The 12,122-nt window shown below is 47.7% G+C and overlaps 1 pseudogene; it reads left to right on the plus strand.

Moving 5' to 3' along the window:
- Nucleotides 1–9,759: 9,759 nt before the first annotated feature.
- On the plus strand, nt 9,760–11,281 carry LOC149445470 (E3 ubiquitin/ISG15 ligase TRIM25-like; annotated as a pseudogene).
- The last annotated feature ends 841 nt before the right edge of the window (nt 11,282–12,122 follow it).

Here is a 12,122-nt window from a genome sequence, read left to right on the forward strand (position 1 = left end):
CCTTGTGTGCTCCTGTGGCCCTCTAGGTTCTAGTGGTATCCCCTGGGTTTGTGGTGGCAGCTTTGTTGGGGGTGATGGCAGCTTCCCCTCATTGTGGAGAAAAACGGCGGTGTGGCAGCATCCCGGAGGTGATGGCAGTTTTGCCTTCTCTCAATTGTGCTTGTGGGCGCTGTGTGCCAGCGTTAGTGGGTGCCGTAGGGTCCGGCGTCTGTGGGAGCGGCAGGGTCTGGCACCTTTAGGTGTTGTAGGGCCCGGCATGTGCTGTAGGCCGCATGGCAGGCTCACATGATGGGCCATGGGGTTGTGCGGTGGTGGGGCACGGGGGCGACTTTGTAGCACATGGTGGGGAGCAGGGGTGCTGAGTTGGTGGTGGTGGCTTACCCTGTCCATTTTGGTGGTGGTGGATTTCCCTCACAGGGTGGGGGTGGTGGAAGTGTCTTTAACCCCTCTGGCTGGAGAGGAGGCGTCCTGGTTCTCAGTGGCCCGTTTTGGTGGTGGTGGCCGTGCGGGTGGTGGTGCTGCCATGCAGGCTCCCTGTAGGTGTCATGGGGGGTGCGCCTTGGTGGGCCACAGCAGGCCATGCGAGGCTGGGTGCTGGAGTGCTGCACTAGTCCTGGGCAGTTATAGGGTCCTGGTGGCAGAGGTAGGGCTGGGGGGCACCAATGCTTGCCCCCTGCCTGCTGCTACCCGGCGGTAGCTTATATGCAGGCTGCTTGTGTGCAGCTAATCAGGTTGTGGGTGGTTTGTCTGGAGGGCCGGTGGATTCGGGAGGCCGGGCCAGGGCTGCAGGGACAGGCACCGTGGAGGCTTGGGCGGCGGCTTCACTTCTTAGAGGGCGGTGGCTTCCCCTCTCCTGGTGTGTCTAGGGCCCGAGGAGCTTGGATGTGGCCAGCGGTGACGGCGGCGGCAAAGAACCGGGCCGTGTGGTGATGAGACCAGCATGGCGGCAGCGGCAGAGATTCGGGCCACGTGGTGATGGGACCAGCGTGGCAGAGGTGGCGGATAGGGCACAGTGGTGGATCACGTGGCACCACTCCCTCTCCAGGTACAGGGGGGGTCAAGGAGGGTCGGGGTGGCCGCTGTTAAGTCAGTTTAGCTGGTGGGAGTTAGATGGAGTTTGGGGGCGACCGGAGCTCTGGGTCATGCGGCTGCTCTGACCGCCATATTGGCCTCATCAGATTTAAGGATGGACATTCCAAGGATGAACATAATAAACAATATAAAACTCAGCGAATCAACACAGAGCTGGCAGATAAAACCAGGTCAGAGCCTACCATTCACCTGACACAACATCATTCCATCATGACCCAACACCTCTATGACTACAAACACCTCAACTAACAAGGGGGCAGTCAACTAACAAGAGAACTCAAAGACATTGTACTGAATGGAACTCACAACCCGGGATCTGGCACAAACCATCTCAGATGGACACAATGGGGCTGATTTACTAAAACTGGAGTGTGCAAAATCTGGGGCAGCTGTGCATGGGAGCCAATCAGGTTCTGACTTCAGCTTGTTCAATGAAGCTTTGACAAAAAACCTGGAAGCTGATTGGTTCCTATGCAGAGCTGCACCAGACTTTGCACTCTCCAGTGTCTCATTGTCATCACATGCTGTGTCCATAATGACCACCCATCCCCCCTTATCAGCTGGCTTCAGTGTTATATCTCCCCTTGCTGCTAATGATGGCAATGCACCTTTCTCCTCAATGGTCCCATTATTAGGATATGACCCCAGAGTTCCTGATTATAGACTGTCATACGTCACCATCTTTATCATCCAAATGAAGAAACATTTCTGCTGCTGCATATGTAGTGGGTGGTGGAAACTTCCATTTTATCTGTAAACCTCAGACAGACCTACTCAGTGGTGTGACTACAGATGATCCCTCAATATCGCCTCTCCAAGAATAATGTACCTTCAATCTAATATTCCTGAAACATCTATACAAGTCCTGTGCCAACAAAAACTTCTTCATGATACCTTTAGGGCTAAAGCCCAAACCTTTCCCCAGAAGGTCCATCTTACCCGATGTCAGTCCAGCTGAGGAGAAGGTGACAATTCCATCTATTTCTGTTGATGATGAATCATCTGTTGGGATGGTTGGATGAGTGGGAGATCCCTTGTTGCAGCGTTGATGTTTCCTACCTCCCCTGTGGCCGGATCTCTGCTGTTTCCTTGATTCCGATGTACAATACGAGGTGGGTGTTGTCCCTCTATAGATCCTAATAAAGTGCCTCCAGCATAGGAGGGAAGTGATGGCTCAGAGGCTGTAGAAGAAGCTCTAGTGAGCAGTCTAGATGGACGAGGTGAGTGTTGTGTAGGTGGTGCTCCAAGAGTACGCCTGATTAGTAGACGTTTAGATGTTGGACTCCTTCAGCTGCTCGGCTGACAATGCAGACTGCAGTGTAGACTCCACCTCTGTGATCTGTACAGCCAGAGCAGCTTCTTCCTTCTGGAGAAATGAAACTGGAGAACAATGGAGCTTTTGTTTAGGACTTGTGTAAACAGACCATTGAACTCCTCCCTGTAGGCAAACAGACCATTGTCCTCCTCCTTGTAGGCAAACAAAGTTGGGGTCAGTTTACCTCCTAGCCACCTTGGAATACACTGTGCTTTCTAATATTCAGCTAAAGTTATCTTTTTTACATAGACAAGACAGTTTTTTTTTTAGGAACTTCTCAGGAGGACTTTGATCTGGTGTCATTTACCCAAAAAAAACCCTTCCCCTCTTCCACTAAGAACACCCTCTCCCCCCACAGAGGACACCCTTCCTCCAGTAAAAACACCCTCTCCACTGAGAATACTCCCTTCCTCTCTTTTCCTCCTCTGATGACACCCCTCTCTCTCCTTTTCTGCACTGGGGACACCTTTCCCCCTCCCCTTCTGAGGACACTCTCTCCCTAGTGTTGTCACCCCTCCCCCACTCAAGACACTCTTTCCACTGAGATCATTCCCTCCAGATTAACACGTTGCCGCCCAACCTATAGCCAGATGGTGGCCAGGCGAATAACTCGTCCCTCCGGGTGGACACCATAAGGCGTCCTTCCCGGAGAGTGTATTGCGCATGCCTGCAAGGCCACGCTGTGGTGCGGTCTGTCACCAGCCGTGTACCTCGGACACGGCCGATAACAGATATGTGCTCCTTTGCCAGTACCATGTGACCTGCTGTGACCAATCACAGCAGGTCACATGATAGTTGTATGCAATGGATGGCTTCCTTTCACGCCATCCATTGTATACAAGTGTGTCTAGCTGTGAATGGTCACAGTGATCACATGCACAAGCTGGGCCAATCACAGCCCAGCTGTGTCATGTGATTAGCTGTGGCCAAATCACAGCTAAGCACAAAAAAACCCTGAATGAATCGATTTCATTCAGGTAAATGTTTGCTTATAGCAAAGTAATTCTTTGCTATAAGCAAATTGTGTAAAAAAAATATATATATAGATCACTTCCCCAAAGTAGTACAACGTTACTATGGTAATATTGTACTACTTTGGTCATAGTGAAATATGAAAAAAATCTAAAAAAAATAAAAAAAGTGTAATAAAAAATTAAAACTAATAAAAAAAATAAAAAAAGTATAATTTTTTTTGTTCATACTGTCACCAGTCAGTGTCCCTGATCACCGCTATGCCAGTTATATGATGACACTATACTGCACTGGTGACAGTATGTAAAAAAATAAATAGTGCAAATAATTTTTTTTATTTTTTTTCATTTTTTTAAAAAATATGACAAAAAATTACAACTTCAAAAAACTTGCCACGCCTCTTATGAAATACGTCGGACTGTCTACTTTGCAAAAAGAGGTAATTTGGGGGATATCTGTACTGTCCTGACATTTGGGGGATATCTGTACTGTCCTGACATTTGGGGGATATCTGTACTGTTCTGACATTTGGGGGATATCTATACTGTCCTGACATTTGGGGGATGTCTGTACTGTCCTGACATTTGGGGGATATCTGTACTGTCCTGACATTTGGGGGATATCTGTCCTCTCCTGACATTTGGGGGATATCTGTACCGTCCTGACATTTGGGGGATATCTGTACCATCCTGACATTTGGGGGATATCTGTACCATACTGACATTTGGGGGATATCTGTACCGTCCTGACATTTGGGGGATATCTGTACCGTACTGACATTTGGGGGATATCTGTCCTGTCCTGACATTTGGGGGATATCTATACCGTCCTGACATTTGGGGGGATATCTGTACTGTCCTGACATTTGGGGGGATATCTGTACTGTCCTGACATTTGGGGGATATCTGTACTGTTCTGACATTTGGGGGATATCTGTCCTGTCCTGACATTTGGGGGATATCTGTACTGTCCTGACATTTGGGGGGATATCTGTACCATCCTGACATTTGGGGGATATCTGTACCGTCCTGACATTTGGGGGATTTCTGTACCGTGCTGACATTTGGGGGATATCTGTACCGTCCTGACATTTGGGGGATATCTGTACCGTGCTGACATTTGGGGGATATCTGTACCGTCCTGACATTTGGGGGATATCTGTACCGTCCTGACATTTGGGGGATATTTGTACCGTCCTGACATTTGGGGGATATCTGTACCGTTCTGACATTTGGGGGATATCTGTACCGTTCTGACATTTGGGGGATATCTGTACCGTTCTGACATTTGGGGGATATCTGTACCGTTCTGACATTTGGGGGATATCTGTACCCTCCTGACATTTGGGGGATATCTGTACCGTTCTGACATTTGGGGGATATCTGTACCATCCTGACATTTGGGGGATATCTGTACCGTCCTGACATTTGGGGGATATCTGTCATGCACCGCCTGGCAGAGTCTCTAGCAACCCACAGCTCGGGGTTCTTCAGGGCGTGGGGTCTAAGTCCCAATCTGCTTAACGTTATGGAGTAGGTCTGGCGCTAGAATTATTGCTGTCACTACAGTGTGCACGGTGAATGTAACGTGTATCACAATCGATGTTCACGTGTAGGCGCCCTGATATGTAGGCACCCACCACCTCCTCCTATTACTCCACTCTCACACTGACACAAACAACTCCACTAGTAGTTTCTCCTGCACATCCCACTCCCATGCCACCTTTCTCACCCTTCTCCTCCTCCTAGCCGCGGGGGACATCTCCCCGAATCCTGGCCCTCCACCACCTCCCTCACCTGCACAACACCCTCCTGCCTCCACGTCCTACCGCAACCCCCGCAACTTAGTATCTGTCCCCCTGCTCCCTAAAATCTCCCCCCCCCTGTTTTCATGTGCACTCCTGAACGCCCGATCGGTGTGCAACAAGCTTGCCACCATCCACGACCTCTTTGTTTCCCACTCCCTCAACCTCCTAGCGATCACGAAAACCTGGATCCTGCCCACTGACTCTACCTCCCCTGCTGAACTCTCCTACGGAGTACAACAACGCGCTGTTAACAGCCCTTGACTCACTAGCGCCTTTAACCACACGCAACATCAGACCCCGACCACTCCAGCCCTGGCAGACTGATCACACCAAAACCCTCAAACGACACAGTCGTGCCCTGGAGCGACTATGGCGCAAAACCAAATCCCAACAAGCCTTCACCCGCTATAAATCTGCCTTCCGCACCTACACCACCTCCCTCCACGCAGCCAAACAAGCCTACTTCCTGACCCTCATCAAGACCCTCTCCTCCAATCCTCGCCGACTCTTCTCCACCTTCAACTCTCTACTCTCTCCACACCCAGCACCTCACTCACCGCCCTTGAGATTGCCAATCACTTCAAAAGCAAGATTGACACAATTCGCAAGGACATCGCCGCAACTCACACGCCCTCTCAACCTGTCCCCTCATCCCCCCTCCCCCTCGACATAACCCGCAGGGACTTCGTCACTGCTCAAACTCCCTCCAACCCCGTTCCCCCTCCCTCAGCCACCCCCTCATCACCCCTCTCCCACGGCCCCACCACTGCTCTGACCTCCACTTCCACCTCACCCTACATTCCTCATACTGAAGCTCCCCCAACACTCCACACCTTTGACCTTACCACCATCGAGGAAGTCTCCAAGATCCTCTCTGATGCCCGCCTCACCACCTGCCCCCTCGACCCTATCCCCTCACAACTCCTACGACCTCCCTCCCCCTCCATCCTACGCTCCGTCACCCACATCTTCAATCTCTCCCTCTCCTCAGGCACTTTCCCCTCCCCTCTGAAACATGCACACATCAACCCCATACTTAAAAAGCCCTCCCAGGACCCCAATGACCCGAACAACCTCAGACCCATCTCCCTGCTCCCCTTTACATCTAAACTCCTTGAGCGCCTCGTCTACACCCGCCTATGCTCTCACCTCAACCACAACAACCTCCTCGATTCCCTACAGTCTGGCTTCCGTCCCCTACACTCCACCGAAATCGCCTTACTCAAACTCTCCAACGACCTTCTAACCGCCAAAGCTAATGGCCACTATTCAGTGCTCCTACTCCTTGACCTCTCTGCGGCCTTCGACACAGTCGACCACCCCTTCCTCCTCAAAAAACTACACTTCCTTTGGCCCTAGAGATTCTGCTCTCTCCTGGCTCTCATCCTACCTGTCACAACACTCCTTCAGCATTTCCTATAATGCTACCACCTCCCCTTCACTCCCCCTCTCTGTTGGGGTCCCTCAAGGCTCTGTCCTCGGGCCCCTTCTCTTCTCCATCTACACCTCCTCCCTTGGCCAACTCATACACTCTCATGGCTTCAACTACCACCTCTATGCCACAAATCTATCTCTCAACCCCCCACCTCACCCCCTCGGTCTCCGCCCGAATCACACACCTGCTGAGCGACATATCAGATTGGATGTCGCTCCACTTCCTTAAACTGAACCTCTTGTATTCCCCCCAGCCCGGACCCCACCCCCCATTGACTTCTCCATCACATCCAACAACGCCACCATCAAACCCGCCCCGCAGGCCAGAGTACTTGGTGTCATTCTGGACTCCAACCTATACTTCCAGCCCCAAGTCCAATCTTTAACAAACTCATGCAGACTCCACCTCCGCAACATCGCCAAAATCCGCACGTTCCTAACCCCAGAAACCACTAAACAGCTCATCCACTCCCTCATCATATCACAACTCGACTACTGCAACTCCCTCCTCACTGGCCTGCCTCGCCGCTGGCTATCCCCGCTTCAGTCCATCCTGAATACGGCTGCCAGACTCATTCACCTTTCCAACATCTCCATTTCCGCCACCCCCCTCTGCCAATCCCTCCACTGGCTTCCGATTGGCAACAGATCAAATTCAGAATCCTAACACTGACGTATAAAGCTGTCCACCATACTGCCCCGAACTACATCACTGACCTAATATCCAAGTACCGCCCAGAATGCACACTCCGCTCCTCACAAGACCTCCTTCTCTCTAGTTCCCTGGTCTCCTCCTCCCATGCCCGCCTCCAGGACTTCTCCAGGGTGTCACCCATCCTCTGGAACTCCCTGCCCCAACCCATCAGATTATCACCTACTCTCCTCTCCTTTAGGCGCACCCTGAAAACCCACCTCTTCAGGGAAGCCTACCCTACCCCCTGCTAACTTGACCGACCTCCTCCACTCTTCCTACCACTCCATCCCCCACAGCTATCTCCTCCTGTACCACTATCCCCTCCCTCCTAGATTGTAAGGTCCAAAGAGCAGGGCCCTCGATCCCCTCATGTTTTGCATTGTATTGGTATTGTTCTGTCACATGTTCTGTCCCCCTTTGTAATGTACAGCGCTGAGCGAACTATTGGCGCTTTATAAATACTGTATAATAATAATAATATGTGCGTTTATGTTCGTACATGTGTATATGTGTGGCTCAAAATTGTTTGGTGGGTATGTTGTGTGTTTGGGTGTAACTTTATTTTTTACTTTAAAAAAAAAAAAAAAACTTTTTTTTCATTACATAGGGAACTCAAAGTCCCTTAATGTGATGATTTTTAGGTGACAGTTTCTCTTTATTGAGACATGCAGGGTTCTAAAATATCCCCAATGTCTCCTCTGGGATCCACTCAATGTATTGTGATGCCATACATTGCTGCTTGGCTATGCTAGAGAAGGTGACCCAAAAGTGACTTCACACACGTCGCCTTCCGGGCATTTCCAGCATTTCGGGGGAGGGGGGTTTGACATAAATCTTTGCATTTTGAGAATAGATATGAGCCCAAACACATTTAGAAAGGCAAATGACTGAGGCTTTCAAATGAACTTTTGAGCAATTTTTCCACCCATCTATGGCCACCTTTTTAGAAGTGATCCGAGCGGCTATACACTTTTGCAGAGCGTGGATGGGGGTCTTCCTCTGGCTGCTTCCTTCCACCATTACCGGGCTCTCCTGAGCGATCGGGGGGGGGGCCAGGGATCATCGCCATTCAGTGTGCTTAGGAGAGGCATGTTCATCCATACCCGCCTCCCCTCATATAGGAAACCAGAAATGGTGAGGATTGTGTCACTTCCGGTTTCAGTTTGTGGTTCACAAGCCATTGCTGGCTGATATCGCATCCGACAAACCAATCTCCATTTAATCAGATGCTTTGGAGGCCAGCGGAGAGATATGGTGTCTAATAGAGCCTAGAGATCTCCATGAAGAGGACCTGTCATGACCTATGATATCAAAAGGGATATTATTCATCTCTTGTGATAGCAATAAAGTTGATCAAAGAAAAAAATTTAAAGAGACAATGTATTTTTAAAAAATAAAATACTTAGTAAAATATTAAATTAATAAATATAAATTCAATTTTAACGAGAGCTTTGGGGTCTAATAGAGCCTAGAGATCTCCATAAAGAGGACCTGGCACGGCCCATGCTACACAAGGGATATTGTTCATCTCTTGTGATAGCAATAAAGTCGATAAAGAAAAAATGTAAAGGGACAATGTATTTAAAAAAAATAAAATACATAATAAAATATTAAATTAATAAATATAAATAAAATTTTAAATAAATTATAAAATAATACAAATTTAGAGCACCCTCCCCATGCTCGCGCACAAATGCGAACGCACATGTAAGTCTCACAAGCATACGGCAGCGGCAATCGCACCACACATGTGAGGTATCGGTGCAAACATCAGAGTGAGCGTAATCATTCTAGCACCAGATCTCCTGTGTCACTCCAAGCCGGTAACCTGGAAAGGCTGTTAAAGTGTTGCCTGTGGAGGACTTGTAGATACTGTAGTTTGTCTCCATTCCACAGACATGTGCAATTGTAAAAAGTGACATGTTGGGTATCTATTTACTCAGCATAACATCATCTTTTATAGTTTACCACAAAAATTGGGCATTCTATTATGTCTGTGTGCACTAAAATTCATTAAAGTGTGCTTTTTTCCCAAAAAAACTGTGTTTTAAAAATGTCAGCGCAAATATAGTTCACCTTACAAAAATTGCAACACCCAATATTTTAATCTCCAGCGTCTCCACTTTCAAAAACTGTCTAATATTTAGGGGTTCTGAGTAATGTTCTAGCAAAAAAAAGCTACTTTTTACTGGTATGTGTAAGTGTGAGAATTGGCCTGGGGGGAGGGTGATCAAAGAGAACCAATCTTGGCTGAGCTTCCACTGTTTTGTTTATCTTTTTGGGATCATTGATTTTTTTTCCAGTTGTCTTTCAGCTGTTTTATGAGCTTTGCATTTCCTTTGTGCTCACAAATTCTCAGCCTTGCTCTGTGGAGGAACCTCCCTCACTTGAACAATTGGTTCTGGAGATAAGGAGCTTTGTTGATTTCTCTGTCTTCTATCAGCGATGGCGTCCTCCGATATGAGAGCTCTGCTGGATTGTTCCATCTTCCTGAACATTTATTCGGATCCTGTCATCTTGAAATGTGGACACAGCTTCTGCCGGGTCTGCATCGATCATGTGTTGGATACACAGAAGGAGTCCGGAGGATATTCAGCAGGGGAGAGTTCCAGGAGAGACCTTCACCGTACACAATTATAACTCTGAGTAACATCTCTCAGCATTTCCTGTCTCCACCACAAGATCAAGAGAAGACCGGTGTCTCCTGTACTTACTGTGTCCACACCTCTGTACCTGCTGTGAAGTCCTGCCTGCATTGTGAGGCTTCTCTATGTGACATCCATCTGAGAGTCCACCACAAGTCACCAGAACACGTCTTGTGTGACCCCACCACCACCCCAGAGACCAGGAAATGCTCCGTCCATAAGAAGACCCTGGAGTATTACTGCATTGAGGACTCTACTTGCTTCTGTGCCTCCTGCTTTATAATTGGAGAACATCAGGGACACCAGGTGGAGACACTGCAGGAAGTCTTTTTAAAGAAGAGGAACATGACAATCTATCTTCACAAACTGATTAATAAAAGAGAGAAAACAGAAAAAGAGTCCAGAGTCTGCAGGAACTCAGGGGAAAGTACAAGACAAAGCAGATGGTGAAACAGGGAGAGTCACTGTCCTGTTCAGAGATCTCAGGAGACGTCAGGAAGACCTGAAGAAGAAAGTCCTGCGTGAGATCTCCAGGCAGGCAGAGCGGATCTTAAGCCCCATCGATGATCTGATCCAGTGCTTGGAATTCAAGATGGAGGAGCTGTCCAGGAAGATGCAACCCAAGATGGATCCATTGACTGTTCTACAGCAATCAGACACAGGTGACTGGTGTGATACTGAGGATGGAGATGAGGAGGACACAGAGAGACATGATGGAAGGGATCTGGATGTGGGGGTGATTTTCCATATGATCAGCACAGGTTTATCAGATCTAATCACTGGTGTCATTGGGGGGGTCTATATTCAGAAAGCTGTAGACATTTTATTGGATGAGGACACAGCTCATATTAATATATGCATCTCTTCTGACAAGACGACTGCAACCCAGTTGAGAGAATACCGGCATCGCTCATATACCGAGGAGAGATTTATGGATTTTTATCAAGTTTTAGGCAGCCGAAGCTTCTTCTCAGGGAGACATTACTGGGAAGTAGATGTCCATAGATCCAATAACTGGAGAATCGGGATGTGCTACAACAGTATAGACAGGGCCGGCTTTACTCCTTGATTGGATATAATGATGTGTCCTGGACTTTGGTCAGGAGGGGTAAAAGGTATAAAGTGGTGCATGACGATAATGAGACCGAGCTCTGTTATAGTGTTTTGGTAAACGATTCCGGGTATATCTGGATCATGAGGCCGGGCAAATCTACTTCTATGTGTGTGACCCCATCCGTCATCTCCACACCTTCACCGCCACCTTCACCGAGCCCCTCTATGCTGCGTTGGGTGTTTGGCATTCATCTATATCATTGGCTTGAAGGGAGATGGGAAAAATCTAGTCTAGACAAATCTTCCAATGGGGACGCTTGTTCTGGTGGTTCCCAAGGAACTTCCTTAATTTGGAAGAACTTTCTCTCACTTCCTGTTTGGCTGACACAAGAAGTAAAGGGAAATCTGCACAATGGTGCACAGATGTAGAAAAAAATCTGACAGTGTTTTTTTTGTTGAATTCAATAAAAAACTAAGAAAAATGAACAAATAGGAACACATTTTATTAAAAATAAAGAGTACAGTGTTAAAGTTTATACCTTTGACTGTATTTTGCAAGATGACTTTTCTGCATAGGGGATGTTACCCATTTCTAATCTGTGTACTCTGGAAATATTGAACTGCTCTGTGAGTGTGGAATTGTCTCTATAAATAAAGAATTTGAAAAAAAAATAGAGAGTACATACAAATTCATTTTTTGTTGCATTTAATAAAAAAAAGAAAAATGAATAAATAGGAACAATTTTTAATGGTATTTTCACTCTTTTTTTGTTGTTGCATTTAATAAAAATATTTGCACAGCGGCTAAATGGTTAGCACTTCTGCCTGGCAGCACAAGGATGATTGGTTCAAATCCCAACCACAGCATCACCTGCCTGGAGTTTGCATGTTCTCCCTGTGCCTGCATGGGTTTCCTCTGGGACTCCGGTTTCCTCCCACACTCCAAAGACAAGCTGGCAAGTTAATTGAATCCTGTCTAAAATTGGCCCTAATATATGAATGTAAGTTAAGGACTTTAGATTGTATGTCCCTTGAGGGGTGGGGACTGATGTGAATGTACAATATATATGTAAAGAGCTGCGTAAATTGATGACGCTATATAAGTAATGG

The sequence above is a fragment of the Staurois parvus genome, unplaced genomic scaffold, assembly GCF_062004578.1.
Source record: "Staurois parvus isolate SC_StPar_1 unplaced genomic scaffold, SC_StPar_1.0 ptg000720l, whole genome shotgun sequence".
NCBI classification, from domain to species: domain Eukaryota; kingdom Metazoa; phylum Chordata; class Amphibia; order Anura; family Ranidae; genus Staurois; species Staurois parvus.